This window comes from Zootermopsis nevadensis, unplaced genomic scaffold (genome assembly GCF_977971745.1).
Source record: "Zootermopsis nevadensis isolate Lab colony 2312 unplaced genomic scaffold, Znev_1.0 Znev_ptg000032l, whole genome shotgun sequence".
Taxonomy (NCBI): Eukaryota; Metazoa; Arthropoda; class Insecta; order Blattodea; family Termopsidae; genus Zootermopsis; species Zootermopsis nevadensis.
In genome coordinates, this window is record NW_028259164.1 from 1,554,388 (window position 1) to 1,580,073 (window position 25,686).

At 37.7% G+C, this 25,686-nt stretch overlaps 1 long non-coding RNA gene across 1 annotated transcript in view; it reads left to right on the forward strand.

Annotated features, from left to right (window-relative positions):
- LOC110841351 (uncharacterized) overlaps positions 1–25,686 on the forward strand; it is a 157,450-nt gene that overhangs the window by 105,585 nt on the left and 26,179 nt on the right. The gene's annotated exons all lie outside the window — the stretch shown is intronic.

Consider the following 25,686-nt stretch of genomic DNA (forward strand, 5'->3'; position numbering starts at 1 on the left):
TCTTACGACCTTTGTTCATTCAATTGATAATAAAAGAGTAGGATACAGAATTTTATGGGTTGTTGCACAGTACAGTCTGGTAGAAATTTACATATTGCTTGCTGCCTCCTTCATCAGGGCGACAAATAATCATCAATAGTCATTTTCCTAATGATGGAGACAGCGCAAATGAAAACCTTCCTTCTGCATTACAAGCTGGCTACCTGCGTTGTACATACACACCAGGATTCCTATGTCAGTAGGATTTTTCCTTAAGACCTTTTTTTCTCTGAACGTAAAAATAGTCTTGAAAAGGGGGAAAACTCCTAGGACATTTCGTGGTCTGAGTTCGTGCTGTGAGGTCCATGCCTTGTTTATTATCAAGTAGGGAGAGCAGGTCTTCTAGAAACACTTTGTGTTTCTTTATTGTAAATATGGATGTTGGAGGAATGTAAAAGTGCTTAATGTAAACTTTCTACAGACTTAGTTTTAGAAGATGTGTGCCTCTCAACGTGGAGTCCGCTGAAATTATTACTCTGTGGTGCCCTCACTCCCGTCAGAAGGAAGTGAGGTTATTGACCGGAAGATAATTACAGGATTTTGACATAAGTCAAATGGAAATATTTATACACCTTGGGAGTCGGTTTCACACGTTTATCATTTCTATGGTAACCTTCAATTTATTATATTTTAGTGTTCTCTCTGACGACAGGTCCATATGAACAGGATCCTTCCATCCTTTTCTCGGACTGGGACCTGTTCATATACTTTCTTGGCAGATGATCCAGAAGTGGTTTGCCATTGCCTTCTTCTGTGTGTGAATGGAGTAATTGTTGGGATGCCACGGAGGAAAACTCCGTGTTGCCTAGACCACGGCCTTGCCCAACACAAGTTGGTGATGATACGGGAAAGTGATAGTAGATTAAAAAAAACATATGAAGAGTTACATAATATGTAATGTTCAGCAGATGATAATGAGTGGTATAATAAAACAGAATTTATTGAATAAATAGGGTTATAAGTTGTGGACTTGATTTATGTGGCGGGGTTTTGTGAACACGGTAACGAAACTTAAGGTTTTATAAAAGCTGTGTAATTTCCTGACCACTTGAGCGACTTTCCTGTTGTCAAGAAGAAATATTCCACACGAATTTCGTTAATTGTAAGTCATTTGTGCCTTATAACTGATCGGCAATACTGTCTCTCTGCTACACTCCTATTAGCAAGTATGAAAACGTACAGAAACGTTTAACTGTCTTTCAGAATTCTGTAGAAATTTGCATCACGAATTATTTTCCATCCGAGCCTTTCAGAGAACAACGAGCCGCCACTGACCAAGAATACGATAAAAGTTGAGCAGAACAAGCTTTTCATTGCCTAGCCGCATGGATTAACAAGTAGGAAGACGAAGCCATGACCTGTCTCAACCATTCATTGCTTTTTCAACTCATTTTTGGCTCTACTCCCACAATCGCTCACAGATAAGTAGTAAAACGAGGTCTGTTTTGAAGCACTTCTGGTAACTTCCTTCGTAACTCGTTTTCTGGCATTTCCAGATTGACCAGACGTCGTCGTCTGCAGTCTAATTTAAACAGATCCGTCATAAGAGAGCACTACGTCATACCAGCGATTCGTATTTTCCAATCAAAACTGTGATAAATTTATGTACCGGTGGTGATTTGACGCCCTTTCAAACCTAAGTTCTTTTAAATAATATTTAAGAATTCAGCCCGTACCGCAAAGAAAACACAACTCTTTACCATTACAGGTGTCAACAGAATTTCTATTAAATATTAAAATATTACTATAATCAACATTTAAATTTAAATTTATAGTAATATTTTAATATTTAATAGAAATTTTATTGTGATTACACTGACAAGATTTAAACAAATATATATTTATCACAATATGACGTAACTTTATCATCTCAGATATCAACAGGTTAATAATGAAAGGAATCATCGTTTATTCTGAGAGTCACATGAAACTTAAAAAAAAATCATTCTATGCTCAAAATGCAGAAAGATCTTTAAAGGAAGTGGTACATATAGTTACCTTTTTATTAAAAGTCTATTTTCGGACATTTGTGAATTTATTTATTAACAACTATATTTCTCAGTTTTAAAATAGCAAAATTGACTAATGTAAACGAAGTGTTTAACTAAGCACAACGCAGGAAAGGCGTATGGGGGAATGGAGGTATAGCTGCATATTTTTAATGTCGGCATTAGACGGGGATGAGTGGTCAGGTATTTTTACGTATCTGCAAGTTAGTAAACGTCGGTCCGGAATAGATAGCAAGCCTTCTATTGCTTGGTCTTAAAATGGTTACCGCTAGGTTCTTCGAAACGTCGGTAAACCAATCTACCAGTTTTATCCGAACGGAAACGGGATTAACTGCAACTGCCTTAAAAAACCCTTAAATTTTGTGATGGATTTGAGTTTTTTTTTAAGTTTCTTCTGTGTTCATTTTCATCTTTATCATTTATTTTCTTTCCAAGGTTATTTGAAGAATGTGCCATTCCTTACGACTGACTGCTGTCAGTGTATTTCTTCTTATTGTTAGAATAATCACGAAAATTTGCCTTTCTTCTCTTTACAATGTTTGTCGTGATGACCACGAGTTGACCTGTGGTCTGTAGTGGAAGGTCATAGTATTAGCTTTACACAGGAGTGGCATATGTAACATTTGGAAGACAATGCTATATCAGCAAAGACCACACAAGGACATTTCAGTTGCTTGGGATTTCGTAGTTGACGGGAGTCTGAATAAGAGGGCGTGGACCGCTTGAAAATCAGATGAAGCTCATGTTTACATGCAGGATTTGAGGTTTTCACGGCGGTCTTCTGGATTGGTACACCGTGTAGGCTGGGTCATCTTTTACTTGTGGCAGAACTTCGGTGGTACTGTGTTTCTCCGCCTGCAGAGTACACAGTTTTGATATAATTGTGAGTTACATGAAGTATTTGTGACGTATTTGAAGGCACTGTGGACCAGACTTCACGGTCTGTTGTTTTATCACTGCTATTTCGTATTCGGGAGGTTCCAAATTCGAAATTCGACCCTGAGAACGGCTGTACTTACAGAAGAATTTTTCGTTTTTTTTCTATCAACTGAATCTGCATTCGGATGTTGCGATGATATCAAAGCACATAACACATCTATCACATTTAATAACTCGTAGCGTCTTACCATTTGACACTGTAGACCTGTAATATACAAGAAACTGACCCCCTGATTCCGTGGAGGAGAGTCGTCCTTGAAAAGCTGATAGTCATTCATTTGGTCTAGAAATGTCTTGCACTTTGTTTGACACAAAGGATTATTTACCGTGTCTGTAAAAGCCAGAACCAACTATTGCCATGTGACATCACAGAATTGATTTAAATTATTTAAAGCAGGCATTAAGACCACGTGATTTCTATAGTCGGAAACAAAACTCGTCCATGTAAGATAATTGACGTAAATTTTTATTAAAGTATGAATTTGTTCCGCTACGGATTACACATTTTTGACTTGTTATTTAAGCATTTTAGTGTGATTCTTATAGTCATATTTAAATTTGCGTTCCAATCTAACAAACGGGTTAAAATTGATTAAAATTCTAAATTTACTACGTCTGTTGTCCATCAAATTGACCATGTTTGGCTATAGTAAATTTTTCTCGCAATGATGAAGTTGATATTATAATTTCATCTAGGTTACACCACATAAACTATGCATCAGTTCTTTTTACATATATTTATATCTATTGTTATTTAATAACTTATTCGTTTAGTAGGATCTGATATTCCCACGGCCGCCGTGGGTTGTATCCCCGTTTAAAGTAAGTAAAGAAAGCCTATGTTTCTTGACCTCGGCACTAGATGGGGGTGAGTGGTCAGCATCACGCCCCGGCCGTGCTTTACCCTCGGGAAAGGATCCCGGTACCCATTGGATATTAGGCTGGGTGGACCCCCAGAGACGGTCTAGACGCAGAGGCTAGAGGAAAAATCCTCTGCTCCTGTCGGGGATCGAACCCCTGTCGTCCAGTCTCTAGCCAGTCACTGTACTCAGTGAGGTACGTGTAGACTAGGAAACTACACGGCGCTACAAGCCAGAAGACAGACAGCTTCTTTGTTTGCTTGTTAGTCAATGAATTTGCTCTCCATTCATGAAATCGTACTATTCCACAGAGACGTACAACTGAAAGTCAGTACCTACACAATGAGAGGCTTTAATAACGGGTAACTCCCGTCTCTCGGTGTGAATTAATTCCTTATCTGTCATTTAAACTCTTGCACTGGGTTACTTGTGTTTCGTTTGTGTGAATCTGACTATTCCCTTCTTACACTAGACGAGAGAACTTTTGAAGTCAAGGTAGTGAGAACGTATCTGACGCTGTACGCACAGAAGTAGGGAGTGCAGTGTGGGACCGGAAGAAGGTCACAAGGGGTCAGGGAGCTACAACTCGCGCGCGGTCACTCCACGGCACAAATGCTTGTGAGAAGACGAGGTTCAGTCCCACGGGCGAGCACACGGTAACTCCTTACTTGTCCAACTCTGGCATTGTTCGGTCTTGGATATCAGGGGTCCCAAACTCGTTGCCAGTGAGGTAAGGTATAAATGTCTCTCTCCTTAATTCAGTACCACGCTTTGAAGACGTATTGGGAGGATGGAAGTATAACTCCACGCATTCTTAACCTCCGCAATAGATGGAGGTAAATGATTGGCTTCACGCTCAGACCGATTTACCCCTTGGGAAAGAGACCTCGCCTGAATTGTATTTTATGGGTGTTTGGGGATAAATCTATAAAATGAAATACAATACCATGTTGTCCAAAATTAATTTAAAAGTATCGTAGGTTTATAAGAACGTTTAAAAATAAAAGTTGAGTAGAACTGCATAATTGGCAGTAACTTACTCCATGGAACAGGGTACTTGTTGAGAACCTAATAGTAGTCTGCCCTCAACTAGTCAAGAAATTGAACACCTTTCATGGAACCCAATGGTTATTTACCGTATTCACAAGAGCAAAAAAGCTCTTTTCTGAACCAGATTAATTCATTTAACACCCGAAATATTATATTCAGTCCTGATGTCTTCCATTCGTGCTACAGACCTAGTCTATCTCCTCATGATTTAATCAGTAATTAGGAAGTATTTAGTGAAAAATACAATGTGTGAAGTTCCACGTCGTGTAATTTTCTTTATTCTTCTCTAAATTCCTTCCTTTTTGGGAGTGAAGTAAGACAAATTTTATAAAATCACTCTTTCAAAATGTCGTGTGTGGCCCGTGTTTCTTGAATTGGCCACCCCTGTCCTAGATGACCCGCTAGGTCGTCTGTCTTTGAGGGCACAGGTAGTCTCGATATTACAGGTAGACGAGAAGCCCAGGAAAATCAGTGTGTCACGCGATCGTACGAGAAAATGCGCTTGGCTCTGGTTCGCAGGACGAAAAAAGATGTTCCTTGAAATAATGGGGCCTGGTTTCTGAATGAAATAAAAAAGACATAGAGTGAAATCTTTAATACGATCTTAAATTCTTATCTGTGTTCAAAATCATAACGTATGAACGTCTTCCAGTACAAGAAATATACGTATAATAATATTTTTCAACAAAATTTTATCCTCTTGGTGTCCTGAGGTCAGTGGATGAAAATAAGGATGTCAGATGTCAGTGTTGGTCTTCTGCGTTGTCGAGACGTGTGGGCTTGTAGGTGAAATATACTGTATCCATTTACAGTTTTGAAGATGGAAGCACTGTGTTCCTCCGAAACACCTTGATGTATACATTTATGTCACGTAATTTTACTCCAGTTCACGAGGTCTGACAATTAAAGAACCGGACTGCCAATGCTGACGTTTGTAATGGTTTAGTTTATTAAAATGTATTTATTTTATTCATTAAATATGTATACGCATCTCTTCGAGGCATTCTGTATATTAATTTTTACGTAATTATTATTTGTGGGACTCCACATGCATTCGTCCTACGAATCACGTGTGGAAGTTCCTTAGACAGGTTACTACAGTGTAGTGTGTAAACGTCCACTCAGTTCACACGTGATGATGTTGGGCTCCGTCTGTATGACGTGTGATGTGACAACATGTCCGGTCTTAGCCTTTCCTTCGTAACTCCTGTCACACGTGGAAATTAAGAAACCTGAGACTTTATTTAAATATGAGTTGTTATTAGACTCTCGGTTGGAAACGATGCTATTAATGCCGTGTTATGTGTAATCCTGTTGCAGACTTGATGTTAATGTGGTGTAAGGTTTAAGTTATCTTACGTGATGTATCACATTTAAAAATTTAAAACTTCGTATTATATTGCCGATAACTTATTTAAAATTTAATATACTGTAACAGCCATGTAAATAAGTTAAATAAAAATAAGAAGTATATAACAACACTTTTGCTAACAAGTTTTATAACGATTTATCATAACGGAATGAGAAGAAGAAGAAGAATAAATGATAAATTAAAAATACTTTAATATATTTCTCTGTTTTGTTTTTCACAGTAAGAGAAGTTAATTTATTTTAAGACTGGTAAATTCATGGAATGTTTAAACACTGGACAGATTTCAATGGACTTTTGGGTTGTCGCGCCATACAGTCTTGTTATCATATAATAATGATTCGGAGTAAAATTCTGCGTCCATCTTCAGGATTGAAGAGCGAAGGAACAATAACTTGAAGAATAGTAATTACTACTGATTGTTCCAAGGAAGCAATATTTAGTACATAAAGACAATGTCCTTGTAAAATTCAACATAAACGAAGATCAAGGAGTGCGGTTTTCTGTCTGAAACAGAGAGAACCCTGTTGAAGAATTTGTTTCCATAGTTACGAGTACCGTGCATTGGTCTGGATGACGGATGGGTCTGCTACTGCTGCAAATCCGGGTCTTCGCACCACGTGGGACAACAGACAGTAGCACATGTCCGTCCAGTCAGACCACTGCACTGTCTAGTAAAAGCACGTCAGAATTGAGCGAGCTGAGATGGCCCGGACATATAGCACGCATGGGAAAGATTACGGATGGATGCAGAATTTTAGTAGGATGAGGCCACTTGGAAGACGTATGTGTGGGAATGAGGAGGGGGGAGCGGACAGTAACTTATTAACACGTGTGAAATATACTCTTAGCGTGACACCTCTGATGCCTTTGCTCTGTTATTGACTATAGATTTTCAGGGCAAATTCTGGTGATATTTTTTACGTTGTCCGGCGGGGGCAGATATCTGCAACTTAAAATGTGGTCAGATTTGGTGAAACGTTTCTGAAATATGAGATGACAGGATAAAAATTATCCTTTAATAATCACCCCGAAAAACGTTAAGACTTACCCAATATAAAATGTGTTCCTTTTTTTTTTTGAAAAAAAAAACATTTGTTTTAAACATTTTTACTCCGATAATTTTATTCACCGTTAAACGTCGTTTCTCTCACAACCCTCATCTACTCTAGTCTTTAATCTCCCTCTTCTTCAGAGAGTTATACCAAGTAAATTTCCAGAACGAATGGCGTTCAAAGCGATATTTTCGTCTGTGTCAATGCTTGGAAGATTCTGAACGCAAATAAATACAAAGCCGTGATCACCAAAACGCAAATACCATTTAGGGTCTTACAGTGTGATTAGGCAGTGTGGCGGTACACCTTGTAGTGTCATCCCATCATATTAGACAGTATAGCACCGTGTGGAAATGATCCGTTTTCTTGGTCCAGATGTTGGCGGTCCTCCAGACGTCTCTCTGGCCAAGGGGTTCTCACGCCCCCATACGCCCCCCCCCCCCCCCCCCCGGAGACAGACAAGGGAAAGTCGTCTGACATGTGCGTGCTATCAATCTGAAACAGTGTCGACCTGCCAGGGACAGTGGGCGTGGCTTTTTATCCGGCCACAGTTGTATTTATATATATGTACGGAACTTATTATTTACGTAGTGTTTCTCTGTTTTGAGTATCAGGGATGTTGCCTGACTTGTGATTATGTTGTAATACAAAGGTAAAGACTATTCATATTAACGCACGTAACCATGGAAATTCAGTAATTAGCTAATAGCTGTCTCTTCTCACGTTACCATGGAGACATCGCTTTTTGCACTACGATAAATCGTTAAAATAAGTAGTGATTTCAGTTCTTGTCCTCCCGCCTTTTTGGACCCAGAAAACCAACATCGACTTCTCCACTGCAAATAAAACAATATTTTATTTTACCCCTTTGAAGCCTAGTGGTAACTATATATACCACCTGTTTTCAGTAACCATGTATTTTTTTTTATTTATGAGTTTCCTGTGATGCTCAGCGCAAATAGAGATTAATTATTTAAACAGCGTTAACCAGTTGTTATTTGTGAAGTGTGGTGTTTTCTTTGCGGTACGGACTGAATTCTGACCTGGATCATAATAATTCTTATCAGGAGAAAATACAGTATAGGTTAATTCCAAAATCACGGTGTTTTTAACAAATGGGCTAGCTGTGAATTTATTGAAACTCTTAAAATAAAATTTAATTCAATGTCATTCAAGAATAAATTATATGAACACTGTCTCTTTCGAGTAACTTTTAAGAGACCGACAAAAGGAGATCATGACCTTAGGGATGTCATTTTTAAGACAAACAGCAGGAAATGGACCAACTTTTATGGACACAAGGACTCACGATCCCTATACTGAGCCAGATGAATCCAATCCACATCAAAGATTGTTCATTCGGATTGTTTAATTTGTTTTGGTTGTTAAGTTAGTTATTAACCGTTAAGTCGGAAATTAAGAATTTAGGATTTTACAAGTAATGATACTGGGTAACATATGACCCACTCTGTATTAAATTAACGTCATCTGTCCGGTTAGCTAAGCATCCGGAAAGATTTAGTATCACAGGGTGTGGTCTCAAGTACAATGGCTCAACATGTCGTACAAGACATGGTGGGGATTATTCGATTCAATACGACGAACTTCTCTAACCTTGACGTGCAAATAAAAATGATTTTATTGATACAGATCAGCTACTGTCAACTAAGCACTGTGCCAGTTATTTACATTCTTCTGTGGCAGTAACTTAAGAGTGAACTCAACCGTCGACGTTTCAGAGTTCACGCAAAAATGTTCCTCAGCTGTTAATCCGGGGCCCTCTGACCTTTCATATTTTTATCAATACCATAGTTAGATATTTGTAAAGTATTTATTATTATTCTTATTTATAGTTCTTTTATATTTTGGCGAAATAATTTAATAAATCATGTTATAATAAATAAATAAAATATGTATTATATTTATTTAGTGTTCTGTCTGACGACAGGTCCATATGAACAGGATCCTTCCATCCTTTTCTCGGACTGGGACCTGTTCATATACGTTCTTGGCAGATGATCCAGAAGTGGTTTGCCATTGCCTTCTTCTGTGTGTGAATGGAGTAATTGTTGGGATGCCACGGAGGAAAACTCCGTGTTGCCTAGACCACGGCCTTGCCCAACACAAGTTATAAATTCGGGCACCGCCGGGAATCGAACCCGAGACCCCCAGGATTACAAGGCCAGCGTTCTAACCGCTAGACCACCGTGGCAAAATATGTATACAATATAATAAATTTATATAAAATAAGTGTCACTTGTAAAGTCACCGTTTTACTCAGTCATCGTCTCCCTCTGACCCTGTGTTTAGTTGGCTTTGTGGTCGTTTAGTTTGTTGGTCAGCCCTGAAGATGGAAACAGTTTGTTACATCGAAACGTTGCCTTCTGCTAATGAGCCTGCACGGCGTCGGAACAGAAAACAATATCGTCGTCTTCACCAGCTGTTTAAAAAGAATACGGAACTCGGTCTTGCCTAGAGGAACACAGATTCAGAGCGTGAAAAGGGTACTGAGGAAAATATTTGAACTCGAGAAGGATATTTGACAGGAAATTGAGAAAAAGTTACAAAATAAGGAGCTTTGTTAATTGTAATCTTCGACTGATTGTATTAAGGCGATGAGATTAAGAAGGATGAGATGGGTGAAGCATGTAGCACGAGTATTAGAAACAAGAAATTTACACCAAATTTTATTCCGAATTGCCTAAACGGAAATACTTTATGCGAGACTTAGGTGTGCATGTGTGAATAATATTAAAAGGGATATTAAATAAATAGGTTATGATAATATGAACTGGATCCGTCCGACTCGGATATAGCCCAGTAGTGAGATTTTGGGACACATGAATAAAAATTTTTGTCCTGGGAAAGAAAAGTCCTGACAATGTTAGCGACTGTTAGCTTCTTACTTCTTTCATACCATAAACACTGGAGTACGGTGCAGCCTTAATGGGAGGGAGAAGGAATGACCAGGAATTATGATCATGGTCCCTCCCGATTGATGCAGTGTATTAAGTGCCTGAGGCGTTAAAGGTTTTATTTTTGTTACAATCCTGATTTGCACCGCTGCAAATTGTATTGCAGACAACCGGGAGGCTTAAGTAAGCCGTCATGCATGGCACGCCATAACCAGTTCTGGATCATCATTTACCTCTACGTTGTATGTGGTCACGTAATTTTGGAGGTCGTATATTATAAAAATGCAATTTGTGCTGTAATAACCAACAGGATTATTAAATATAGCCTACTATTTTAAAATATTTAAAAGACATCTTTCTTTCTTTTGCTTCCGGCATTAAGGATTTGACGTTTATAAAACGAGAGTCAAAGTACGTACTCACAGAGTTAGTGCTGTACATTTCTTATAAGTAATTTTTACCCGAAGGCTTATCATAGGCCTGGGAATTCAGTAGTTTGATGAAATAGAATAAATTATTATCACTGTAACCAAAAACATTTTTCTTCACAGTATATATAGTTCAGGGCCCATTTTTCAATCTCAAATTAGTTGGTCACTAAATTGATTGCTTTCTAAAAATAATATTTTCATGGTATCTTTACTTCAGCAATTTTTCTCGGATGGAGCCCAGCTTAGATGCCCAGTGATTTCGCAATTTAAGATTTGCTTTGTCCTGAAAAACACTGTTTTATTTTTAGTCATCTTTGTAAACAAAAGTTTTCTTTTCAAGGTTTCTTCGTATTTTCTAATGAACAAGAAAAAATAACTGGTAATCAATATGTGTGTTCCTGGCCCCCACTGTACTTAGACAGAAAATCAACATTAGAACACAGAACTGCTCAGATAAAAACATTTGAATAGACACATACACAATTTTTGCTATGGCTTTACGTTATAGATTTGGAATTTTAGTGTTTTATTGTGTAAATTTAAATTGATTCACTGGCGCTGAAATAATCCGATATATAAATATACGTATGAAGACGTGTGTAATTTAAATTTTTTAGACGAAAGGTTATACTTGACGGTATTTAAAATACCTTCCGTAGTAACATTTAATATAATTACATAATAAATAAGTGAATTTAACGAATAAATGAATAATTATAAAAGTTTGGAAGGAATAAATAGAATAGAAGAAAATTTGCAGGGTGGAACTGTAAAGGCTGAGTGTGTGAATATATGTATTTATACGTGGTTGTGATACGTAGTTAAAGGTAAATAATTAATTGATGTGTAAATAGAGAGATATAAGGAATATGTATGGGGTCTTACATGCACATTATAAGAAATACACTACAAAATTTAAATATTAAATTGAGACCTATACTTAGAACAAGTGGCTCGAGGACATGACACCAGGATCTACTAATTAGAATGCATCAGAGTAAGGGAGACCACCCCGCTGGGCCCCGTGATTGAGAAGTGTTCACCGCCACACTACCGTGAAGTCACACAGAACTACCTGCTGATTTTCATTGCTTTCAGTTCCTATTGATTGCTTTTATCTGTGTAACAGAAGATCACTTTCCAATTGTGTGTTGATTGACACGCTATGATATTAAGACGGCTCTCCTATTCATTGGTCACTATGGAGATACCACTTGAAATTATTCAGCAATAATATAATTGACATTACTTTAAACTCAGCATGACTCTTGAAGAAATGACCAGATGTATAATGACATGGTTATTATAATGAAGTCCCTAAACACTCTTTCTTATGCCGCCTGTAGAATAGGAGGAGATCCATCTTTTATTTCTGATTATATGGTATGGAAAAGTTGTCGTAACACACACCGGTCAGCGAGGTCAGCGGTCACACGTATCAAACGAGAAAAGATAATAAAATATTTTACACGTCAGAGTGAATATTAAAGTTTTAAGTTGGTCTTCGTATTAATATAATTCAAGTAACATTATCTTTATAATTTCCTTGCGGCCAGTTAGTTCAGGTTATGTTAATGGGCATCTGACGAAGGATTGTATTTAGAATGTTACATTTAAATTTATATTGATTATACACCTGAAGATGGTTCATTGAAAACCGAAACTTGTCGTGAAAAAGATGATGCTCTAATTGTAAATCGAACATTTCGATAGAACGAGCATCATTTTAATATATTTTAAATATTTTAAATATTAAATGTTAATTGTAATAATAATATTTTAATATTTAATAAAATATTTTATTTTGATTAGACGGTTAAAATTAAACAATTATAATCATCACAATATGACGCAACATTATCATCTCGTTAAAATTAGTCTAAATACCACAGGATCCCTCCACCCCAAGTACAATATGACATTTCTGGTTTTTGTTGTAATATAAGCCTATATGTTATCACAGACGCATTACTAAGTTTGTTGTCTTGGAAACGCTCAGAAAAAATTGAGTCACGTTTAAGGATTTCGCCGAATCTCGTTTCGTACTTGAATACTGAGCGCTCTTAGAAATGGACATCCCTGGCGTCTTCTATGAGCGTTGAGGCATCGTAGCTTCAAGGCGCTGGGTTTGCTGGCACTGCCTAAGGAGATGATGGTACCTTTCTGTACGGGTCGTTATGGAAATTTCATTGGTGCGTGTATTGAGAAGCCGTATCACTTCCTGCTTCGTGGCTGGAGGCTGTGAACGGCACGAGTCAATTGTTTAATACCTTAATTTTGGTTGTAGGAAACACCATTGGTACTTGGGTTAAAAAAAAATACCAGAAATCCATATTAGGGTGTCGAGATCTATCATTATAACAAGGTAAAATTTTTCTCTCGTCTCCTGGACTATCCCTTTCGTTGTCGAGATTGGTGGATTATTCCGACTTCTTTTTCAGGATCGATCATTTGCATCACTGATGAGCACTCATTAAAATCGACTTTCCATCTGTACTCGAGAATGGTTGAACGAATTTTCATGAAATTTAATACAGGAGGTGTTTACTGAAAAGATTATCAGACCATTAAAATGTTAATTTAAATCAGACAGTTACAACGACCACTTTACTTAAAGGTGTTTTCTTCATACAATGTTATTCATCAATGGATCTCTGTAGTAGTAACGCGGTGTGTTTTCTTTGAGGTAGAAACTGGATTCTCATTCATGAATTCTGGTTACTGTGATGTCACACCGAAGTATTGAAAAAGGTATTGCTCCTTGCTTCTTTTAAATAAGATGATTTTAAAATACAGTAAACTCTTAGCCATAAGATTACTCAAGAACGTTTGGACTGATTTACTTAAAATTTCGTATTGAAGGTCCTTGATTAATCTAATTTTTAAATTGAGAATCTAGAGGCAATAACAGACAGAAGGAGCCGGAATTGATACGCTGTGCGTATGTTTCCTCACTTGTTCTTGCAGTGTCATTGATTTTTTTTAACTCAGCTATAAATATTGAAATTTGCTTTCGTAAACTCAGAAGACTGGAACAACATGTTTATCTCAAGGCGAAAATAAGCCGGACATTAATTATATTGAATATTTGATGTCTTACTTCTCGGTTCACACGAGCCGGGATAGCTCAGTCAGTATAGTGACTAGCTACGGGCTGGACGACCGGGGTTCGATCCCCGACGGGGGCAGAGGATTTTTCCTCTAGCCTCTGCGTCCAGACCGGCTCTGGGGCCCACCCAGCCTCCTCTACAATGGGTACCGGGGTCCTTTCCCGGGTGTAAAGCCGGCCGGGGCGTGATGCTGACCACTCACCCCCATCTAGTGCCGAGGTCAAGGAAGAGAGGAGCTATACCTCCTCTCACCCCAAGCGCCTACATGGCGTACAGTGGGACAAACTTTACTTTAATTCTCGGTTCACTCGTACAAGACTACGTTCTTACAACTTACAGTACAAAAAGGAACGTTTTGGACAGGTGTCAACAAAAATTGTAAGTTCAATCTAAATATAGGCCAATATCGGATATGTGCATTCTCCGTTCTTGTTACCTTTGGCATTTACTTGTTGTGACGTAAGCTGTCTTACTGCCAACCAATTATAACGGTTTGGATGTGAATTGAAGTAGCTGCTATTATTAAACGAACAAATTAACTGTCTTTACCATTTCTTGCTTGTCATATTTTGTAACCCAGTTAAAACTATAGTGAGCTCTGTTTCCTACAGTGTCATATGCCATCTTTTTGCAGCATGTCCCAAAAGTCTAGAATTGAGAACAAAATATTTTAATTTTATTTTCATGTTTGTTCATGTTTGTTATTATTATTTCTGTCATTTATCAATAAATTTGATTATCGATTAATCGGTAAAAATTTTTTATTTCGGTGCTGAAGCTGAGCTTCATTTAGCCTATTAATTTTTACAATTTAAGCCTGTAAAGTCACTCACTGACTGTTGCAATTTCGTGAGGTTCTATTACGACGGGAAATGTCTACCACATAGAGATTTTTTAAAAAAAAATCTGACTGCATTTGTGTCTAGCTGGATTTATTTTTCGAGCATAGAAGTTTAAATTCATCTGGCAATTGTCCTTGTGTCAATCCATCACATTTCCACAATGGAATAATATAAATATGTTTCTCCAAACCGGAAAGCTTTTTCAATGATATGAAACAAATTCTTGATATTATTTCAGGTCATTCCGTACTTCTGTCAAGAGCCCATTAGACATAATTATATATATAAAAAGAAAGACTTGTGTATCTGTATGTTCTATCGTCTTCGTCCTCTTATTCTCGGGGGTCGATGTCCGAATTCCTCGTCAGCGTTTCATGTGGCTTCCCGACAAAATGAGTCGGTCTGTCACAGCGGTGTTTACACTGTGCGTCGTGTCGCCAAGCACCATGACAACACAACCATCCGGCATGCGACGGTCAACACAGCAGTTGCAACGGCAATTAGGCAATCAAAACAACGCCTGCTAAAAACAATTGAAAGTATTCCCTCCTTCGGTTAAGAGCCAGTAGTTTGCCACAACGAATCTCGTGAAACTGATTCTAAATTGAGATATTCAATGCGTGAATCATTAAACAGAATAAATGTCCTATGAGAAGGTCATTCGTTGATTTTTTCTTAAATAATTCTTATTATGCTGATGTTTTTAAATCTTATAATCGCTCATAAGATAAAAAGTGATAGTGGAACTACGGTTCCGGAGAATTTGACGTAAATTCGTCTATACGGAAAGGAAGTTTATATATTGGCTTTATTCTAAATATTTCCTTTATACATGCTTTACGATTGAGTAAAGTTTGATTAAGACATTGCTTAATCAACTTGGATTAGTTATGCTTATGATGGGTCTGTGGTAGATGAATGTAATGTAATGTAAGGTAATGTAATGTAACGTTTCCTAGGTAATAATAATGCCGAGTAAACATATGACGTTTTCTTGAAATAATGCGGCCGGATCCTTAAACTGAACACACCTCAGTCTACTGCCGATGTTAATAAATACATGGAGCATACAACCACTTCCCCCTCCACACCTCTTCATGGTGTGGTGATTAAGTAAGCAACATGTGGAGTTTTACTTCTGAGGTTCGTCTCTAACACTGAAAACACGGAAACAAGAATAATTCTGCTTCAATTTCTGTCCCTTGTTCATCATGGTCGTTGGCTCTAAGAAGCTTGTTAAACGAATTTGTTAGGGCGTTGTCCATCTTAAACATCGTCCTGGGTTCTCGGTTGAGAGAATGACAAGTGACCATACGTAGAGGAGCGGTCCGGTTGTCATGGCTACCTGTGACGTGCTTCAGGTATCACCGTATCATCGCCATCAGGATGGTCATTACTCCCGCTGCGCTGCAAGAAGACACTTGTCACACTCGAGGATCACGCGTTACTTCTTCCGCTTACTCAGCGTGTCGTGTCCAGACGGAAACTGTCGCTGAAAATCCCGTTCAGGCACAAATTAATAAAAAAATTATTTCGTTGCAAAGAATGATTATGGTTGTACCTGAGAGAAAACGAAGTCTTCTCGTGCTATCAGCCAGCTGAAAATGGCTTTGTAATTCCATGTTTTTTTAAAACTGTCACAATAGTCCTGGTGATGGAGGTAAATATAATCTCCGAAACAATACCTTTCATCCTTACCAGCTGTCAGTATAGTGACTGACTACAGACTGGGTGACCGGGGTTCTTTCCCGGGGGTAAAACACGGCCGGGGCGTGACGCTGACCACTCACCCCATCTAGTGCCGAAGTCCCAGGTTCGATTCCCGGCGGTGCCCGAATTTATAACTTGTGTTGGGCAAGGCCGTGGTCTAGGCAACACGGAGTTTTCCTCCGTGGCATCCCAACAATTACTCCATTCACACACAGAAGAAGGCAATGGCAAACCACTTCTGGATCATCTGCCAAGAACGTATATGAACAGGTCCCAGTCCGAGAAAAGGATGGAAGGATCCTGTTCATATGGACCTGTCGTCAGACAGAACACTAAATAAAATACCTCCCCCTCCCCTAAGCGCCTTCATCCTTATGTCTTATCAGTAGCAATTACAGCGTTCTTCGTTGTGTACTTTACTTGAACCTCGCGTTGTTTTGTCGCGCAAAGATTAAAATATTCACCAGAGCACCCTGACGTGAGGAACACTCAATCTGTGTTCTTCACTTGGCGTGAGACGCGAGATTATTCACGCTAAGCAGCAGTTGTTAGTATCTTTACGTTTTTAGGAAGCGGATTATAAGACAAAATATTCTGAACCGCACGATAATAAGATTTCCCCAAATTTAACCTCGGTTTACTAAACATATTTAAATGAGAAATAATTTTTATTAATGTAATTAACGTAAGCCTGCAGTTGTAAAGTAAATGAAACTCTAAGGTGGTAAAGGAATAGGGAGACGCCTTCAGGAGTTAATGGTGTGTTTTCATTGCCCAGGAGAGGTGGTTATAACGCACATAATACGACACTCGAACAAATTACTACCCGAAGGGTTTATTTCTCGGTGAAGTTGTCGAGACCAGCTGCCGATAATGACAAAGATTGTACTCGCCCATACGAGACTTCAATGCAAGAATTCACAAAGCGTGGAGGGCGAGCTGGGTGACAAACCGGAAGACTACTGAAGCAGTATTCCTCCTGAGCAGAAGAACTTTCAGATAAATCTTGATGCGTGACATAGTTACACAAAATACGTAATTCGAAAGCACAATGTCTGTGCTGTTTATTTTCGGAACTTAGTGCTTGAGAAAAAGGCGTTGAGGGGTATATGTTTGCACCTAAGGGTTATAATGAGACAGAGCGCTGTATAATTAGGCGTTACGTAATTGTTGTCTTCGCCCTGTGTAATTGGGATGATGTGATTTTGAATGGTGAGATGGTCGGAGCATGTAGAAAGTATTGTGAGCTCAGAAATTCCTAAAAAAAAAAATATTTGGACGACTGAAGCGAAGATATCACTTGGAAGACCTAGATGTAGATGGGAGGATAATATTAAGATAGTTCTTTGGAAAATAGGATCTAAGGGACTGCATTTTGGATTGATCTGGTGAGGAATAGGAACGGCTGGTGAGCTTTGATGAAGACGACAATGAACCACGGGCTTCCATAAAAGGCGAAGAAGCAGAACGTTGTTTATCATATGGGCTCTCTGCTGACACATTTTGACATCAATCGCAAAATTATTTAAAAAAAATAAAAGTGAATCGAATTAACACAGACAGTAAGCTAATGTTGTTTTTAATATGTACGATTACGTATTACGTTTTTATGCTCTTAAAAGCAAAAGTTTCTTATGTCCCTTTTGCGTCAGAAATTTTTTCACCGCAAATACTGCTACGTCATATGTAAATCTAGATCTCACGCTGGGTGACATTCATAAGGCGGTCAGACTGGACCTTATTCTGAGTTGTAAGAATGGCCTCTCGGCATGGACTAATGCAACCACAAATAAAAAATTCTCTTCCCTCTTATCGACCAATAAATCTTTAGCGAACTCCGTAAAGCAGAATTCTTCTTGAGAAGCTGATAATCGGTCAACTAGTCAAGACATCCCTTGCATTCTGTTTAACAAAACCATTTAATACCTTGTTTAATTTAAGAAGTTTTTACGGTGTTGAAAATGTTTGTTATCTCGGTTTCAAGATGGAAATGATTCGCCTCTCCAAAACTTTCATCCGGAGAATGTGGAAGATAGATTACAATTTGGGAGACTTAAGCGTAAGTCGGAGGATAATATTAAAATGGGTCTTAAAGTAACGGTATGGGAATGTGGGTTGGATTCGTGTGGCGCCAGGATGGGATCCAGTGGCGTAATAAATCTTCGAGTTCCAGGAAAGAAGGAAAATGTCCTGACTGCCTTAACGACTGTCAGGTTTTCGGAGCATAATCTTTCATAAACTGTACATTTATCTTCCGATGAAATTCCTTTAGCTCAGACGAAAGCTTGAAATTGTCATCAATTGTTCTTAACCTAGTATTTACAACCCTTTGCCTCCCTGATTTCTAATCATATTCCGAAGTTTTTTTCCGATTTGATGAATCATGAATGTCGATGGATGGAAGAGCGTCTACCCTGAACATAGGGGTTGAAGAATATATTCAAACCGATGTAAGGGTTAATTGTCAGCTGGTAGAAGTAAGAAGTGGATAAAAGGAAAGTATAAGGACAGCCATGGAGGAGCTTGGAAGAACGGAGGGCTAATTAATTCCTTACCCTCTTCCTCCCCTATTCACCCCCTATCTTCACCCGGTGCGCGTGGCTGTCTTTATATAACCATCCCACCACTGGGTCACTTACAGCATCTTTACTATGCAACAAGGGCACAAGACACAAAGTAACAATACTTCATCATCAAATATCGATCGATGTTCGGACACAATAAGGTATCGATCAGGCACCGCAAACTCCTTAATTTCAAAGATCAACATTTTTTTTTACAGATAATTGCAGTTTTATGGGAATCACCATATTTACGAACATCATCACTGATTTTTGTAGGCATGTTACAAAGAGGTTAAAATTCTTATTTATTTGTGATTCATTTAAAGACGCAGTCACTTCATCAAATCGAATAATTAATTTGGAAAGACGTGGAAGGAAATTGTCCTGAAATTTAACTCGAGGGACTGAAGAAAATCAAGAAAATCTTGGGTCACTGTATCAGTTCTCCTGGTCGAGGTTTAAATCAGGGAGCTCTCAAGTAATGAGCTGGCGTGCTAATAACAACTGCGATATTCATTAAATTTGTTTTACAAAACACTATAATTTACGAAGTATGTAGTAGATAAAATTTATCTTTGTGAGTAAACATATTAATTTAAGAGATGATGTTAAGCACGACGTACATACAGAACAACTTCGAATACGATATTAAAAATACAATAAATCTAGAAGAAAACATCATTTGAAATCTGATAAACATCTGACTAAAAGTTGCATTTAAGAAATTATATTTAAGTTTATATAATTTTATACACCTGAAGATGGTTCTTTTGGAACTGAAACATGTCGTGTAAAAAGTGATGATCTAATGTAAATTGAACATTTCGATAGAGAACATCATTTAATATATTTTAAATATTTAAATGTTAATTATAGTAATATTTTAATATTTAATAGGAATTTTATTGTGATTAGACTGACAAGATTTAAACAAATATATATTAATTTAAATTACGTTATGAACTAATTTTGTTTAAATGACTACTGTACTACTGTAATTAATTTGAGAAGTTTTGTATATCAGCCTATTTCGTCTGATATGTTTTGAAAGAGACGGGGATAAGATTACTTATTGGGTGAATGACGGGATGTAATGAACAATGGAGAATAGTTTAAATTATAATCTATGCTAGATCTATTCTACGAAGTGAAGATCTCTTTTAGACCAATGTCAGGACATGCTGCCAGATGGCACACCTCACCTGGTCTTTCTCCTTTGCCCAGTTCTCAAATGAATCCGAGTAAGCACGAAATCTTCTGTCCTGTAGGATCAGCCATGATAGGTATTTGTAGGAATTTTTATTTACTTCAATCTTTGTTATTATGACGTTCAGTTAAAGAGATGAACAAAAGTATCACGGGTCACCGTATACCTTAGATTCATGTCTCGCGTTTGGCAGATGTCCCAAATATCACGTCTCTGCCAACTCCCTCATCTTAATATACTGGCTCGTTTTGAATTCAAGATGTACTGATAGCATGAGTGATACACAATCTTAGCACTGGTTTTTATAACTACAGACAGACCACGTGACATGAACAAAATACCAGCTGGTCGTACGAGTGACATTCACTTGGAAGTTTATCCCAACCCAAGCCGAAGGGTTGTGACGGGAATTTGGGCCAGATAAGTCAACACGTCACGCTGATATGCCACCACATTCTACGTGTTAGCATGAGTCATTTTAGCGCCTATAAATGCGAGATAGAATCTGGCCATTTTCGGGATAAATGTGGCAGTTTGAATGCAGTAATAATTTAAAGGTGACCAGAAATAATGTGACAAAGTTTTATTCTGTTTCGAACTGCCATATTAACGCACACAAGAACTTTGAAATCGCAATAATTTTACGAGAAAAGTTACTTAATTTATGTAATGTTTCAGGTTATGATAATTAGGTTTTGAGGAATTTAATAACTATGATTTTGAACTAAATATAGTTTGTATCTTAAGTACGTCATGTTTGTGTTGAATCATATACATATATTTATTTTACAGTCTATACACAAACTTATTTAAAATAATGTTGTTAAAATATTATAACATTTACAGTATAAAGTATATTATGTTATATTTATGGCGCTCCTTTATCGTAGTACGACATTATAATATACTTTATACTGTAAATGTTATAATATTTTAACAATATTATTTTAAATAAGTTTGTGTATAGACTGTAAAATAAATATATGTATATAAATATAGTTTATGTTACCAACAGGCGCGTACAGCGATTTTATCTTACGATGATGTGCGCGTCACGGAGTTAATTAATTATCATCTAATTTTATTTCCAAAGGTTTTTCTGTCTTCCGTCTGCTCATCTTCGTAATATGATACATCTCGAGATTCTGATAGTTTCTCAGTTGATCAAGAAGTCCCCTGTCTCTTAAGGAACCCACAGGTTTATTATAATTCTCAAAAGAGCCGTCATTTTACCCTATTCTAAGCCAGCTGAATCTAATCACACAGTTACATAAAGTACATGAATTTTTCAAAGCAATGTACTAAGACTTCATCGGTATTTCCAAAAATAAGACATCTGGTGGCCTTATGTGTTGCAACGCCGTGTGAACTTCCGGGTAGACACCAAGGTTTAGGAGGAACATACCGCCTCCACCTTCAGCCATTTTTAAACTGAGTAACACGAGAATACGAGCGCGTATGATACACTGCTGCACTGAAGCTCGGACTGGCTGAGAGCCATCTGTACGTAATCTGTTAGTGGACTGAAGTAAGGAGCAGAGTAGAGTGATCTGAAGAGCTGAGAAGACACAAAGCGACCCCTGCCAGCCTTTCAGTCTGATTTAGTTTAACGGCGCACTGTTCTCAGTGATAGAGGATCAGATGTGAATTGGCTGATGTCACAGAATTAAAGATTCCAAACTTTGTTTAAGACCCTTTTGAGAATACGTTTCAATTAAGGATTATCTGTCTGGGATGTTAGGTCCTATAATCTCGTAGAAATTGACCGAGGTTTTAGAGGTTATTACTGTCTCTATCATCGGTCTGTGTATCTCAGTTTTGTCCGGAATACCTTAAAACAAGAGATTCTTTGACAAATCTAGGCGTGGGTGGGTGGATAATATTAAAATGGAATCAAATGAAATGGGTTGTGACATTGTGGATTTGAATTAATATCGTTTTGGAAGTAAACAAATATCGTGTTGTTGTAAACATTCTAATGAAATTTTGCTTCTAAAACAGGCGTTGAATTGCTTGAGCGGCTGTCTACTTCTGAAGACGTTTTCTGAGATTTAGTTGAATATTACTGATACGGTATCCAAAATTTGACGAGGGGGGGGGGTCAGAAGGACATACACGCGCAGTTTGTTAACAGGGTGTTAAAAACTATGGTAGTTTCCGTAGTCCAAATATTTGACGTGTCTGAATAACGCAGTATTTTAAAACAAAATTATTAGTTACAGTAATAAAGGACATGACGTAATGAATAAATTGACTGTGTGAGAAGCGTGAGGAATTAATGAGATATTCCTTGTTAATTTTATGCCAGGAAACATATATTTACATAAATTTATGAGCAGCAAATCATAGATAAAATAAACTTCCCGTTCCGACACGTCTTATAGTCTGCTGGTGTGACTTAGGTCAGCGACTTTAAAATGTAGGTTGTTAGGTGATTTATTTAGGAATGAAACTATCAAGTTAGTAGCACTGACGTTATCGAATAATCTTGTAGATGTCACTTCGATTCAAACGTTGTAATATTGACGTTAATTAAGATTGTGAACTGCTTAATAATGTGTAACGTCACCCAAGCATTCTGTTTTGGTTAACGACATCAGTTATTCTTCTTGGGTCGAAGAGGTGATGTATTCAACAGTTATAATTCATAACCGATTATATTATTTAAGAACGCTTTGGTCAGAATTATGTCAAATAGGAATGTATGAAATGTACGAAAATTTCTGTTTTTAATTTTCAAAACATATTCCTGAAGCCTAGAGTTTTTTCTTAAGGTGTCGAGATATCCCTAAATTACCCTATAATTAATTACATGAAACACAGTCCCTTAGAAGCAAATACGAGGCGCGTCCCAAAAGTAAGTTTCCCACTCGTCCCACACCTAGCAAATCTTATATTGCGCGAAGCTACTTTGCGTACGTGATAGAGCAATGACGTAGCATGGCGCATGCACTAACGGCACCTCCCGCGTTCTCACAGTAGCATCGTTGCAGCTGTTGAAGATGGAGGTTCTTATTCCAGCTCCCGCCGACTGTGAAGTGCGGTCAGTGATAACGCTAGGCCGCACACGGCTCGACGGACTGCGAGTCTCCTGCAGGAGTTCAGCTGGGAGGTGTTTAATCATTCACCCTACAGCCCAGACCTCGCTCCCAGTGATTTCCATCTTTTCCTACACCTCAAGAAATTCCTGTCCGGTCAGCGTCAGCGTTTTGAGAATGACAGAGAGGCGGTGATGGTTGTCACACAGTGGTTCCAATCCCAGGCGGCAGACTTCTACGACACAGGTATTCAAAAGTTGGTCCCACGGTATGACAAATGTCTCAATTCCGGTGGCGAATGTGTTGAAAAATAGCTGGACACTTGCTGTATCTGTTGCAATAAATATTTCCATGAAATTGTGTTTTGTTTCTGTAAACGGCCCCAGGGAAACTTACTTTAAGGACGAGACTCGTAGTATACATGCAGGTAGTCAGTCAAGACATTCTACAGCCTTTGTTAAACCCAAAGTTTATTTACCGTGTTAAAAGGATTCTCCCGGATAAATTCGATTTGTGCTGAGATTTTTAGCTTCCAGCTGCAACTTAGCAAGCGCATTCAACCGAAATTGCAGTCTATTCTGTAGCAAGTGATTTTAAACGCTGATTTACAGCTTTGTCAATTACCGACTTCTCGAATTTAATGTGTCCTAGTGAGTCAAACCGAACGGATCCCATGAAACATTATATTGAGGAAGGTTAGTGCAGATCGAGGGCGGTAACTATAAATCGACTTGGCATTGCCCCATTTTCTTATTTGCTCGAAAAGAAGATAAATAACAGGTGGTATATTAAAGTGCGGTAGATCTACGATGTTCTCATTCTGCGTCATCTTTCTAACACGCCATACACACGAGTTGTGCAACAGAAGCAGATAATTTCATCTGTGTCCTCAGTGCGATGGATTGATGACTATCAAATTATCTAACTGCGAAAAAAAAATCTTTATTGAGAAGCTGATAAAAATATTACAAGGTAGTCGAGACATTTTCCGCCTTTAATGTAAACCTGAGTTTCACAAGATACCGCAATTGGTTTCTATCTTGATATACACGAATCCAATCCACATCCTTCAAACAAATTTCGTCTAAGATCCATTTAATATTATCCTCATATCTACGACTTCGTTATGTAAGTGGGATTTCCCTTCAGGATTTTGAATCAGTGTTCTACTCAGATCTTATCTCTACGATTCTTTCTATATTTTAATATTTTCTTTCAGTTTCATTGGTAATGAATTAATGAATCACATAAATTAACTAGGCTCTACTTTGTAGATTTTTTTTTAGGCAGGATGAGAATTGTTCTAGTAATTTACAGATCACAAACGTTGATGTCTGGATGTTCCTCGATTCAGTGAAAATCGAACAAGATTCGAAAGTCGAAAGCTAATTTTCGGGAGCACAATAATTTTCATCACGCTATGTAACATAGGTCGTTGTTGCACTAATGTTATCAGTTATTTCTGTTTCGTAAATCGCGAAATAAATAAATTGTTTCATAAAATTTTCTTCCCTTATTTCAGAGCGTAAATAACGCATAAAAGTGTTGCAAAATTTATGAATATTTTAAGTAAGAATTATACCTTCTAGCGGAAGAAATTTGAGTTCCACAATTCTTTACGAAGTCAATACAGATTTGTCAATTTATGTTATTATAAAATCGTTGATGAGTTATAATTAAGTTAAATCCGTTCTATTATTATTTATTTTTTATTCGTATGACGTGTGATGGGCAGAGCATGTAGAAATTATTGTTTATTTATGCTCTATAGAGTGAGTGCAGGCTTAGACTACTTGACTATTCAACAGCAGAGTGTAATTATATACGTGCTTACGACATCATTTCTCTAGACTCTGAACGTGCAGTCTTCTATATATTTTTATTGGCATGTCTCCCTGAGAAACGTCATTGAGTCAGATGTGTGTTAGAGCTGAATTAGTTTGCTTGGACATCAAAATCTGTTTATCGGGTGGCTTTTTGCTGAAGCTGCGTATAGAGACCCTTAAGAGCTTTAAGAGTCTTGGATTATTACACGTGTATACTACTGCAAAAATGATACATGATTTTGTACTTAATAATAATTTGAGTCGTGAGATTTCGAAATATATGAGAGCTTATATAACAGAAAGAGTTCTTTCGTACTTCAGTGATTTATTTCAGAAATGGAACTCCACAGACCAGAATGTTTCTTGAGAAGCTGAATCACTCAAGAAATCCTTTTCCCCCACTCCCCTGACCATCATTTACACAATCCGAAGGTTCATTGAAGTGTTCTGCTTTCATCTACAACCAGATCTCTCAAGTGATCTATTTCCTGTGTGTCTGTGCGACTGTATCGTTATTTAAGATCTCGTTAATGACTTGTGTGACGTTTAACTTTTGTCATTGCTTTGTTTTCACGCTTTGATTACCATTAACTGTCTAAAGCCCAGTGGTAACAATATATACCACCAGCGTTTACAATCATAAATCTTTATTCTTTACGAACGATTTTCGTATAATTATCAGAGTAAACAGCTGTCATTTATTTAAACAGCGTCAACCAGCT